The 13,710-nt window shown below is 39.9% G+C and overlaps 1 protein-coding gene across 6 annotated transcripts in view; it reads left to right on the top strand.

Annotated features, from left to right (window-relative positions):
- Window positions 1-13,710, top strand: part of CEP78 (centrosomal protein 78) — a 58,909-nt gene that overhangs the window by 18,770 nt on the left and 26,429 nt on the right. For 2 of the 6 annotated variants that reach the window (XM_066988738.1, XM_048049531.2), the window contains exon 1: window positions 13,259-13,402. The exons of 1 other annotated variant lie outside the window; for it this stretch is intronic. The gene's annotated coding sequence lies outside the window, so the exon portion shown is untranslated. Of the gene's footprint in view, window positions 1-13,249; window positions 13,403-13,710 lie in introns of those variants that run through there. 3 more of the 6 variants (XM_048049530.2, XM_066988736.1, XM_066988735.1) reach the window with 3 other exon arrangements.

Here is a 13,710-nt window from a genome sequence, read left to right as displayed (position 1 = left end):
TACCGTCAAACACATATGTCAGAACTAGGACAGCATATTCTATGCTGTTACTTACACACTTTTCTTCTCTCTACTCCTTCTATACTCGTATTTCTATACTCCCACTCCTTCGTTCCACCCCACTCCTACTTCTACATGCACTGACTGTGATGCTGGATTTTGTCCTTTAACATTTTTTGAACAACAAGCCTGAAACTGGCTAGCTGCCAGGCTACTTTTTTGAGCCAGGCAAATGTTACTCTGTCTTTGTATGTCACTGTTGTGAAAATGTGTTTGTCCTTGCCTACAGTTCTGAAAACTACTACTAGTTTGAGCAAACAGGATGTTTCTCTTGGTGTTTTCTAAATTCCATCAACCATACATACACTGCAGTTTATTGCTAAAGTTCCAGTTTTCCAATTTTCTATATGAGTACAACCTTGAGGAAGGTCAAGTAGTATTGCAGAATACTGAGTGAGTCATTTGAGTTTTCTTAAGGTAACAGATGATGGCTCCTTATCACTTTCTTGTTCAGTTTCTTAAATTTGGATTTTATCAAATATATTTAAAGTACTAGTAACACTAGCTTTTGTCTCTAAAGAACTTCACTCCTCCAAAGTTCTTAAGCAATAATATTAAAATTCTTACTTATTTTTCTACTCATCCCAACTGCTTCATCTAGCCAGGTGAATCCAAACCTGTATTGTTTCAGCCTTTTTTAAATAGTTAAGCATATTAGATGGATGTCCTAAGTAGGTGCTGTGTGACCTCTGATGCGACATCCAGTGTAACATCAAAGATACGTTGTAAGTTAAGAGAAGGTAAATCTTCTCTGGAGGAGAAGTAAGGACAGGAAAAGGAATCTTTACATAAAGAAAACTGCTTCAATATTTTATTAAAAAGTGTTTCTGCTGTCATTTTATCTTTTGGCTTTCTGCAAATCCTGTACTGCTGAATTCACACAAATGGCTTTCCATAGAGTGTAGGCCAAGGATGAAGATATCACAGCAGAGATATTTTCTATTCTATGCTCTGCTTTAAAATTGGTACTCATAGGTTTTGATTCTTGATTGAGGAAGCACAGGGAAGTCCAGAAGTGAAAACATGATTCTACTCAGAATGAGAGATATACCAAACACAAAACTTAACTCAGAATTTGCAACTCAAGAGGGAGTTCTGGAAGTCATCAGCAACAGCAAGAAGAGGTCAAAGGAAAACACTGGAGTGGTAGTTGATGCAAGTGGTCACATAAGAAGTAAGGATGAGAAAAAGGCAAAGTCATTTAATGCCTTTTTGCCTCAGTATTTAATAGTAATGACAAATCTTGGGCTGCCCAGTCCTCAGAGTTTGAAGACTATGAATGGGAGAGCCGTGATTTTCCATCTGTGGTCACCAGAATGGTAAGGGAACAGCTTCATTGTTCATAGGTTCATTGCGTCAGACAGGATTCATGCCAGAGTACTGAAGGAATTAGTGGATATTATAGCCGGACCCTTCTCAACAATTTACCAAAGGTCACGGGAGTCTGGGGAGGCCCCTATTGACTGCGAACTAGTCAATGTTACAACCATCTACAAAAAAGGCATAGGAGAAGACCCAATAAATTGCAGACCTGTTATTCTAACCTCAGTCTCTGGAAAACTTATGGAGAAGATTTCATCACGCGGCACTTGCAGGGCAACCAGGCGATCAGGCCCAGTCAGCATGGGTTTATGAAAGGTAGGTCCTGCTTGACGAACCTGATCTCCTTCTATGACCAAGTGACGCGCTTGGTGGATGAGGGGAAGGCTGTGGATGTGATCTACCTTGACTTCAGTAAGGCTTTTGACACCGTTTCCCACAACATTCTCCTCAAGACACTGGCTGCTCTTGGCTTGGACTGGCGTACGCTTTGTTGGGTTAAAAACTGGCTGGATGGCCGGGCCCAAAGAGTTGTGGTGAATGGAGCCAAATCCAGTTGGAGGCCAGTTACTAGTGGAGTCCCCCAGGGCTCAGTGCTGGGGCCGGTCCTCTTTAATATCTTTATCGATGACCTGGATGACGGGATCGAGTGCACCCTCAATGAGTTTGCAGACGACACCAAGTTAGGTGCGTGTGTCGATCTGCTCGAGGGAAGGAAGGTTCTGCAGGAGGATCTGGATAGGCTGGAGCGATGGGCTGAGGTCAACTGCATGAAGTTCAACAAGGCCAAGTGCCGGGTCCTGCATCTGAGGCGTAACAACCCCAAGCAGCGCTACAGGCTGGGAGACGAGTGGTTGGAAAGCTGCCTGGCAGAGAAGGACCTGGGAGTAGTGTTTGATAGTGGGCTGAATATGAGCCAGCAGTGTGCTCAGGTGGCCAAGAAGGCCAACAGCATCCTGTCTTGTATAAGAAGCAGTGTGGCCAGCAGGTCTAAGGAGGTGATTGTCCCCCTATACTCATCTCTGGTGAGGCCGCACCTCGAGTACTGTGTTCAGTTTTGGGCCCCTCACTACAAGAAGGACATGGAGGTGCTGGAGAGAGTCCAGAGAAGGGCAACGAAGCTGGTGAGGGGTCTGGAGAACAAGTCTTAAGAGGAGCGGCTGAGGGAGCTGGGGTTGTTTAGCCTGGAGAAGAGGAGGCTCAGGGGAGACCTCATCGCTCTCTATAGGTACCTTAAAGGAGGCTGTAGAGAGGTGGGGGTTGGTCTATTCTCCCATGTGCCTGGTGACAGGACGAGGGGGAATGGGCTAAAGTTGCGCCAGGGGAGGTTTAGATTGGATGTTAGGAAGAACTTCTTTACTGAAAGGGTTGTTAGGCATTGGAATGGGCTGCCCAGGGAGGTGGTTGAGTCACCATCCCTGGAGGTCTTTAAAAGACGTTTAGATGTAGCCCTTAGTGATATGGTTTAGTGGAGGACTTGTTAGTGTTAGGGCAGAGGTTGGACTAGATGATCTTGGAGGTCTCTTCCAACCTAGACGATTCTGTGATTCTGTGATTCTGTGAAGATTATTTTGGGGGATACTGAAAAGTTAAAGAACAAATCTAACATCAGGCCTAGTCACCATGGGTTCAGCAAGGCTAAGTCTTTTCTTAGTAATCAGATCTCCTGCCACGATAAGGTCACCTGCTTGGTGGGTGAACGGAAGGCCGCAGATGTAGTCTTTCTGGATTTCAGTAAGGCCTTTGACACTGTCCCTCATGGCATTCTACTGGACAAAGTGTCCAACTGTGAGATAAACAGGTTCACGCTATGCTGGGTGATGAACTGGCTCCCTGTTCAACATTTTTATCAATGGTCTGGATGGAGGAGTGAAGTACATCGTCAGCCAGTTTGCTGATGATTCTGAACTGTGAGGTTCTGCTGACTGCCTGAAGTAGCAAGAGGCCTTACAGAGAGATCTAAGTAGATTAGAGCACTGGGCGATGAGCAACAGCATGAAGTTCAACAACGTGCTGGGAGGTGCACCTTGGATGGAGTGATGCCCGTCACAAGTACAGACTGGGAGACCAAGTGGCTGGAGAACAGCTCAGCAGAAAGGGATCTGGCGTGCTGGTGACAGCAGGCTCAATATGAGCCAGCATTTGGATAATGCCCTCAATAGTATGCCTGAAGTTTTGTTTAGCCCTGAAGTTATCAGGTAGTTGGACTAGATGATCCCTGAAGGTCCCTTCCAACTGAACTATTCTGTCTTATTGCTGATATCTCTCTGCAATCATCATCCCAGTGTGCATTAGCAGCTGAAAATACAACAAAAGCATGTTGGTGATCTCCAAAAGGGTACTGAAAAAAGGTCAGAGGCTTCTCCTTGTGGTCTAAACCGTGATAAGTCTGTGGGTGTGGGTAGTAGGTACCATGTCCAGTTCTACTTTCTGCATCTCAAGAAGCATATAGTGGTGTTAGATAAAGTTCAGAGAAGGACAACTATCATGAGGTGGAACAGGCTATCATGAGGTGGTCATGAAGTGAAACAACTCAATTGCAAGAACAAATTACAAGGACAAGGACTCCTGTTCAAAGATAAGCTTGAGGATGTGACTGAGATTTAGAAAATCATGAAGGTGGTTGCCCAAGTTTATGCAGAAATGTTATGGACTAAATATCACATTTGCAGAACTAAGGAGCATGTGATGAAACAACCTGGACATTTTGTTGGGAAAAAAAAATCTTAAACTGAAGGTATTGGACTTGTAGAACTTGTTGCCTAGAAGCCTGCAGAGGCAGATAACATGAACAGCTTCAACAGTGGCTTAGACAACATACTGGGAGACAGGTCAATAATGGACAGCAAAAGGGAAGGTGTGTTCTCTCCATACATGTTGGGGGAGTACAATGGAAGTGGACCACAGAAAAGAGTTGGGCTATTTGCCTATACAATATTTCCTTTAGTTGGAAACTAAATATTGAGGCTTAGATGGACCACTGGTCTGAACCAGATGAACATTTCTCATATTCTCAGTTTGAGGGGTGAGTATTTGAATTGATTCTTACCAATTTCTGAAAAAAAAAAGAAAAAAAAAGAAAAAAAAAAGAAAAGCCTTTTATAAGCAATAAAATATTTGATCTCTGACTGTTCTGAAATCTCAGATTAAGATTTTAGAAGTTCAGTTAGCCTGTCTGAAATGCAGTTAGGTTTTGCTTTATACATGCTTCATCGTTCTTTTTTTTTTTTTTTTTTACTTCCATTTTTATCCATCCTTATCTGGTTCTGAAAACAGAGCTTAATTTAGAGAAAAAGTGAACCTAGTTCTAAACTATGTAGCCTTGCTGTGATTTGTTGGGCAAAACAAACAAACAAGCAAACAAAGGTATTTACAGCATTAATGTTGCTGACTTTTTAAATTTGCCTCAGGTATATTGAAATGTAGGGGTATCACAGTTCTTCTATTTGTGTGAATGAGATTCTAGTCCTTGTTGCTAAGCCTAAACCTTTTCATCTGCAACAACTTTTTCCTTGTTCTGTAAGCACTTTTAAAGAGAAGGAAACTCCACATTCTGCTATAAAAATGTATTTCTATGAGCTTCTTACATTATGATTAATTAAAATTAATCGTATTTTAAAAACACTGTATTTTTAGTAAAGGCAACCAAAGAATTCAGATAGCAAAGTCTTCAACTGAATTTATACAAATGCCAAATGTCATGAAGAAAAGAACATTTGCTAATATCTCTCAGATATTGTTATGATCTATAAATTCATCACTTGCCTTCCTCAAAAAACTTCGTTACGCAGTGCAATCATTCTTAAAGTCTCAAAGACAGGTGCTAAAAATCATTCTTCCCATGGCATGCTTCTCCAATAAAATGAAAAGGGGCTTACACTTTGCAGACTTGATAAACATTATCTGAGTAATGTATCTAGAAGTGATACTATCCTTGTCATTACAGCATAGTCTTTAATTTCTTAAGTTTAGGTTAAGAGAATGCAAGTTCATTCTCTTATAGTTTGTACATCTTAGATGTAAAAGTGAAACTGTTTTTATACTGAGAAATAAAATTGGCTTTGTAAAACAAGGTTACATGTTTTGGGGGGGTTTTGGCATTACTAATTTTTCAGGCTTTCTTTCTTCCTCCTTTTGTATTTTTGTAACTTTCAGGAAGCTAACAGCTTTTATTTGCATTTTAGAAAACTCAGTGTCTGATTCAGTGCCTTGGATAGATGTTTACAAAGTTGAGTGAATTTCAGTGGTTTTGGTGCCTACGGCTTTCTTATTTTGGGAGACTTTCACATGTATAATGAACTAGCAAAGCAATTCTAACAGAAGACTAGTACAAAAGGTGTTTTAGAAAAGAACATTAATGATAAATAGCACTGACTTAAATGCTATACTGTTATGAAATAAAAAATAAATTATTTTTATGTTACAGAACATCTTAATTATACATTAATGAAATCAGCACAAATATTTATCTTTAATGTATAAGAATAATTTACCCTGAGAATTTACTTTATTGTGGAAACTGAAGAGCTTCCCCTAAAAGTATAGTTTATAGGAAAATTCTAGTTTAGGACAATTTTAATGCCTTTGAGGAAGAGCAGATTTTGATTTAGACACAGAAGACATGATCTTTCCCTATCACTGAATTTGACTGGACAAGGAAAAGTTTTCATGAAATGACTTCCAGTTCAGCAGAACTATTACAAAAAAGCTATTTGCAAAGAAAATGTTAAAAATCAATCAATCAATCAATCAAACAAACAAACAAACAAACAAACCACCACCACCACCAAAAAACAAAACAAAACAAAACATAAATAGCCTAGTAAAACAACGTAACTTTTAGTAATGGAAATATGTGATGAAATACTGTTGACAAAATCAACCATAACCCAGATTTGAAAGTGGGTTGTGTCCCTCGAAGATACTTACCTATATACACAACTCTCTGAACTTGAGTTACATTCAAATATTGATGGTTATTTTGAATGTACCTAGAAAACTCCAAAAAATTACTAAAATGAAACATTAGTTATTTCTTGGGACATTATGAATTACCTATAGAAATATGTGGGTATTACCTCAATACAAAATAATAAAGAATATGTTTCTCACTGTTTTCATGAAGTTTCAGAAGACTAGGTAATATTTTCTGAAGAATTTATAAATGTCTATGTTTTTCAGTATGAACTTTTAATAAAAAGACTTTCTTTGTGGGAAAATGTTGTAAAAATAAATGTATCAGCCTTCCATATTTTAATGAATTTTACTTCAGGTCAGAAAAAAACACATTTATCCAGTTCCCCATACAATAACTGATCTTTTCATGCTCTCTTTTTGAAAGGAACTTGTATGTAGAAATATAAATATATAGAAATATAAAATGATCCGTGGGTTACCCTGATAGAAAATCTCTCAGAATCCAAAGAGACTAGAAGAACTATGTAAGTATGCAAAAATTCTGAGTCTGAGCAAGTTTCATTTAATGTCACAGGGGGACTTGCTATTAACAGAAAATAAGAAGTCATTATATATTGAGTAAAATGTCAGAAGTGATTAAACTAGTAATGATGGAAAGCTGAACAGAAGAAATACATTTATTATTGTAATTATGTGCTAAATATTTGATGAATTAATCCAATTTCAATGACTTAATCCAATGGAATTTATCTCTTGCTCCATGTACAGTTAAATACAGCTCTCGTAATGAAAGCTGTGTAAGAATGATAACCTGCTCCATCCGGTGCTGCCAGCTGCCTCTGCCTGATCTTCTTCAGGCTGCAATGCATAGCTGTCCAGCAGGAGTGCCAAGTATGGTAGCACTGGTTTGTATGGTATCTGTGTGTCTTAGTTCTTGTCTATGCCCCTTGTGAGATGTACTGTATGGAAAATTCTGTGTTCCTCAAGCATTGGGATTCCCCTGCCATATCACCATAAGCATTAATACTACAAAGCTGGAACAAGGATAGACGTATTTGTCCTTTCAATCATTTAACTCTGTCTGTTGTAGTCCACACATTTCACTAGCAGATAGAAAGCATATCTGAAACCTCCCCTAAAAATAAAAATCAAAACTATTTCTCACCTTCCTTCAGCATTTATATACTCAAAATTACTATATATTTCAAAATTAGAATAGTAATAATACTGTTACTGTAACTTACTCTGGCAGTTCACGCTGTGCAGGTCTGTGTAGTGAATCAAAACACCATGACTAACTCTATATGATGAAGCCTAGAAAATGGTTCCCAAGCTAGGAGAAAATTTAATGACAAGAGCTGTTAGCTAAAAGTGTGTTATTTTCTTAAACATTCATTATATCGATCATTTGACTTACTTAACTATGCATGTCAACAGAAGAAAATATTTTTCATATCTATATTCTTATATATATATACAAGATATACACGTGTATACATAGTATATAATATATATTATATATGTACAAACAGAGTAAATGATGTGGTTGTTTTTCTTTGTATTTTCTTTCTATATCCTCTGCTGTCATTATTTAGTCATCTCTTGTCTCTGAAGCATTTAATTTTCTGGGTGATTTTCCATTGTGGCTTCATGTATATATGACTTTCAGAATTGATCTTGGGGAGTAATTATTTGCGTTCTAAGAGTATTACCCCCAGATGGTTGATTTTGTTCAACAGCAATTCTGAGAAACATTAAGTCCAAAAAAAAATAAAAATTGATGGGAGACTATGAAAGAGGAAAAAGGTTTTCTGTATGCATCTCACAGGGAGACAGAAAGAAACAGCAAAATTGTACTGCACGCTATTGAAACCTAGCTTTTTTTTGTAACAAAAAGGAAGCCAGTGGTAGATAAAAGGAAAAATACCCTATTTCTACCAAACAACTTCTGTTTTGCATTCAGTCTTCTCTACTTGGACTCAGACCTCCCAGTCTATTACGATGAAAGCAAATCCATGGAATATAAGACAGGCTGTTATTGCAGGGAGAAAAGAACTGAATTTATTTGACCTATATCCATTTCAAGATTTCTAAAACAAAGAATATTCACCCTTGAGGTCTCATCTTTTTTTTCTCCTTGGTCCGTATTTCATACTTCCCTCTTGCTCAGCTCTTCTTTTCTCCTTTCCCTTCAGGCTGTCCTAAGCGTTATCTCCTCACCACTGCTTCAGCCTTCAGTGTCAACTCCATGTTTCAAGACCTTTCGTGCACTTATTTATTATTAGGTGAGCTTGATTTACACCAAGTTTCAAACCTCTTTGGATCTCTCAGTGTGTCTTAATGTGAAGATTCCCAAACGGTGACACAATTTTTATAACTTGACATGCTTTTGGATTGCCCCAGGATAGATGTTGAGATTTTGTGGTTTTAAATATTTTGTGTGTGTTGAAGTGCCATGCCTTGTTATGGTATAATGCAAATAACAAATAATACAGTGCACTTGTCATTACGCCATCATCAAGTTCCAAGAAAAACATGATAAAGCTTTCTAATGATGGCACAATGAAATCATTATTTCTTCCTTGCTTTAAGCAAAAGATTTACAGGCTCTACGAATACATCTTTACTTGAGGAACATTGCCACCTAGCAACAGAGTTCCTGTCATGCTTCTGGATGACAGCTATGAAGAACTGCCCTAGCAGCAGCTCTTCAAACTTTTTCAAGTAGTTTGGGAAATTTTGCTTTTGTCATTTTGCCACTTAGAATTCTATGACAGCTGGTCTTCTGTAGAATATGGGAAAACTGCTAGCTGTTTAGTTTTCAAAGAAGACTTAAGAAGGCAAGATACAAAAGTTGAAAATAAATGTTAAATTGTTCCTTTAAGGCATACTTCATAATAAGGGATAATGTAGATAATCATCAATTAGGTTGTATACCTTCCAGACATCTTCGTAAAGCCAGGAGAAAATAGCTGCTGCTTGCTCATTGATAGGGTTAACTGTAGAACTACTTTTTTTCCTCCCTGTCACCCCCTTCAAAAAAATAACACTGGATTTGGTGTGAAGCTGACAAATGCTTATAGTGTAAAATCAGATTGAAAAATAGAATTGGTATACATTAAAAACAAAACAAAGCAGAACAAAGAGCATATGGCTTAGAAAGACACAGAAAGAAAACAGACCAAGAATTAACAAATTCAGCAAAATTACGGCTGATGAAGAATTCATCATTTGCCACAGTGACAGAATTAGGTCTGTTTTGGAACTGTTATCTAGAGCTGAGACATCTGGTATCTCACCGAATCAATTCATATTTCTGGAGACCTAAAACAGTAATAGGAAATGTCTCTGACTAGAAAAGCAAGCAAGGGTTATAATCACAATTACAAAATGCAGGACTTTTCACAGAAAAATGGGAAATCTAGCCAAAGAAAAAACACAAAACACTACGGTAAAAATTCCAACTCTCATTTTTTAATGCTTTCATGAGACAAAATTAACTAAATAGCTTTCACAATGTTGTCAGAATACTGTCGGACGTGCTCTTCTGGCAATGAATAAAGGAAATACAGCCAAGTGGCTTACTCCAAGGCCTAAGTACAATAAAATACATGTTTTTACAAACATGGCATAGGTATTACACACTGAAAATAAAATACTACTTCAACTGCACAGGTAGTTACAAAAAAGCAGGAAAAAAAAGGATTTGTCATTTCTGACTGAGTTGGGCTCCTATTTGCAGCAATTAATAAATTCAAGAAATACAGTAAAACTATTTAAAAATATCATTATATTAGTATCTCATCAATCACTGCAAAAATTCAGCCCCTTTTCAAGTATCCTGAACAAGTATTCTCAACTACGTCAAACTTAGATGCTCTAAGACATTTATTTTCTCTCTTCTATTTGTTCTTGCTAGATTGTATATCTGAGACTAGTAAATAGCTGGAAGTCTGTGAACACAAAAGACTGTGGAATACTTTTGAATACTTTATTTTTGAATACTTTTGAATACTTTTCACTGGAAGATAACATGTCTTTGTTTCCATTTGCAAAACCAGAAAGAATGTAGTGCATGCCCAGGTCACATAATACTGTGGTTCAGGCTGAACTGGTCAAAGCTTGTCCATGTGTTTTTTTCCTGGACATCTAGAATAGTTCTTGAATGGCAATATATAATTAAATCTATTATTAACTTACCAACAATCCAAACCTTCATGCTATTTTCAAAGCATACAGTGACAGTAGACAAGGATCACTTCACATTGGAGGCTATGAAAACCCAGAATCACAGAATCACAGAATCATCTAGGTTGGAAGAGACCTCCAAGAACATCTAGTCCAACCTCAGCCCTAACACTAACAAGTCCTCCGCTAAACCATATCACTAAGCCCTACACTGAACTTCTTTTCAAGACCTCCAGGGATGGTGACTCAACCACCTCCCTGGGCAGCCCATTCCAATGCCTAACAACCCTTTGGATAAAGAAGTTCTTCCTAATATCCAACCTAAACCTCCCCTGGCACAACTTTAGCCCATTCCCCCTCGTCCTGTCACCAGGCACGTGGGAGAATAGACCAACCCCCACCTCGCTACAGCCTCCTTTAAGGTACCTGTAGAGTGTGATAAGGTCACCCCTGAGCCTCCTCTTCTCCAGGCTGACCCCCTGAAATGGGATGAAAGACTGGAATTTGGAATTGAGACAGCCAACTGTAGATTCATCATTACACATACTACAGCTGTCCAGTGCATAAAGCCCATATTTAGAGTCTCCGCAATGATTCACAAACACAGAACATTCTTGACGCTTCCTCAACACCCAGCCCTTTTGAGAGATCTGTATCATGTTTACCAAAATTTGATTTAAAAAAAAAAAAAGTAAAAAACTCTTAAGCTTTATAAGAATAAGTAGAATGAAAAACAAAAGCAATGATTCAAATGCTGTCAAAAATGGAAACGGACACAGCATTATTTTGTAAAGGAAACAAAGTTTGGTAAGAAGCAACGTGCAACAGATTCTCTGCAGTATTTTGTATTTCAATTTTGGAGATGTTTTATTTACTGGCAAGACAAATTCCATTTGAACTATAACTTAATTGTGACCTAAGCAACCTGCAGTTTAGAGTTCCAGTGCAACTCTTTCAAGACTATATCCAATAAAACATTTGGATAATAGTTTTGATATGACAGAAAATAACAGGAGCTATATTAACAATTTAATCACTCTTCATCTTGCTTTTTTTGACACTTATTCCTGGTGCACAAAACGAGACTGCATGCATACCAACGGCATACAGAAAAGCTTCTTGTTTCACTTACAAGGGAGTGACAGTGCTGCTGTGATTGTTTTTTTTTGCTTGAACTTTACAGTTGATAGCATAATTGACATTGAAATTGACCACAAAATGTAAGGCTCCAGTAGGAAATATCTATAGACACCAGAAAAAAAAAAAAAAAATCCCTCCTGGAATCTTCAGAGATCCCTTTCTATTTTTCATGGCTTAAAATGCTAAAATGCATAGAATTCAATGTTACTATTGAAATATCACATCAAGTACTTTAGATTACTTTCCCAAAGAAAATGGGGAAATTCCTAAATACCCTACCCATCTACCCATGAATGATTTTAGATGATGAGCTAAAACCTCAACCCTTTGATATTATAGGGTAAGATGATTTGTAGCTGTCACCCTGCACAAAAGCAAACCCCAAACAGAGTGAAGACTGCCCAGAAAAGTAAGATGAATGAATTAAAAAAAAAAAAAAGTGATTAACAACATATTAATCAAAGTAAGAAATTCAAATCTGTGTGGACTAGCAGTGAAGATGTATTATACCTCCCTAACTGATAAAAAAAAAAAGGATTAAACAAAATAGCATAAACAGAAAATCTTTTAAAGTAAAATTTCTTGAGAAGTTTTACGTCTAATTTTCCTTGAGTTTTGTCCGTGACACCAAGAGGTATGACAAGCACCAGGAATATTTTGCGTTACGGTCAAGAATTGAAATCTGCTATTACCATTTGTATGATTATGGCCCTGCATACTGCTTGCCTTTTATGCTCAATTCACAAAATGACATGCTGAAACAACTTGTGCAGATGGTGACCTAAGAGTTTCTGAAATAATTCTTGTTCTGGCACACTTGATTACAGTACTTGGGCTGCTCTGGTTATATAACGACTGCGTTTAGTGTTATTATTGTTCAGTATTAGGGTGGTCTGACACACATTTACAGCAATCATTTTCTTAAGCAGTTGGTGTCACTTTCCACGAATGACCTGCAAATTCTAGGACCTGCAATTTCATGGATTACATTTGAGCCACTTGGGTTTAAATGGTGCACTTTAAAACGCCCTCCACTGAATGGTAGCAAGAATCCTCCGGTCTCGATTGAAGTCAGATCTTCCTAAATTAAGCTAGGAAGCTAATGAGAAATGTAGCTGGGAAGTGCAATTCATCTGCTCTCTCTCAGACTGCTCAGACCAGCTCGCTGCAGCTACTGTTGCAAATTAAAACGCTTCGGTATTTATTCAGTTTATTATGTACCTAACGTGATTTGCAGGTAGTACAGCTACACAGCGTGTATGTATAAAGACACACTGAAAGACAACGCTTGTTTTCTTCTAACCCTCCATCTAAAATCCCTTTAGAAAACCGTTTTCTGTGAAGACGTAAAACTTCCGTCCAAAACGCCTGCCGCATTCCTCTCGCCCAGCTTCCCCCCGCTCTAACCCGCCTCGTTCCCGTGACACAAGCACACCGCCCGTTCCCCCCTCACAGCGGCGACGACGCCACCTGAGCGCCCCCCGCCGCCCCCTAGCGGCGTGGCCGGCCGTTGGGGCGGGGCGGGGCGGCCGCCGGGCGCGGCCATTTTGAACGCGTGAGAGAGGGAAGGGGGGGACGGAGGGGGGGGGGGGGCCGCTTCCCGCGGGAGGGGGGAGCAGCCAATGGGGTGCGGGCTTGCTGCGCCGCGTGGCGGCGGGCGGGACGGCCGGCGGGGGACGGTTGGGCTGCCGGGGCAACGGTCCCGCGCGCATGAGCGGCGGCTGTAACGGCTGTAACGGCTGTAACGGCTGGCGGTGGGCTCGGCAGGAGGTGCGAGGTTAGCACCGAGGCCGGCGGCGGACTTCGGTCGCGGCTGACGGGCCCCCCGGGTTGTGTCGCGGTGGCGGCGGGGGAAGAAGCAGGGCTGTCTGCCGGGCGGTGGGAGGGGGGTGGGGGATCGACGAGGCCCGGCTCGGTCCCGTCAGGTGGAGGCGGGACGGGACGGGGCGGGGTGACCGTAAGGGGGACCAGGGAGCTGCCGTCGCCCTTCCCCCGGCAGCCGGCCCGTTGTCTCAGAGCCCCGCGGCTGACGGCGAGTAGCGCAGTCCGCAGCCCGTGCGTGCTTTGTTAGGGAAGCAGAACGCT

The sequence above is a fragment of the Anser cygnoides genome, chromosome Z (assembly GCF_040182565.1).
Source record: "Anser cygnoides isolate HZ-2024a breed goose chromosome Z, Taihu_goose_T2T_genome, whole genome shotgun sequence".
NCBI lineage: Eukaryota > Metazoa > Chordata > Aves > Anseriformes > Anatidae > Anser > Anser cygnoides.
This window is presented reverse-complemented; position numbering and strand designations above follow the sequence as displayed.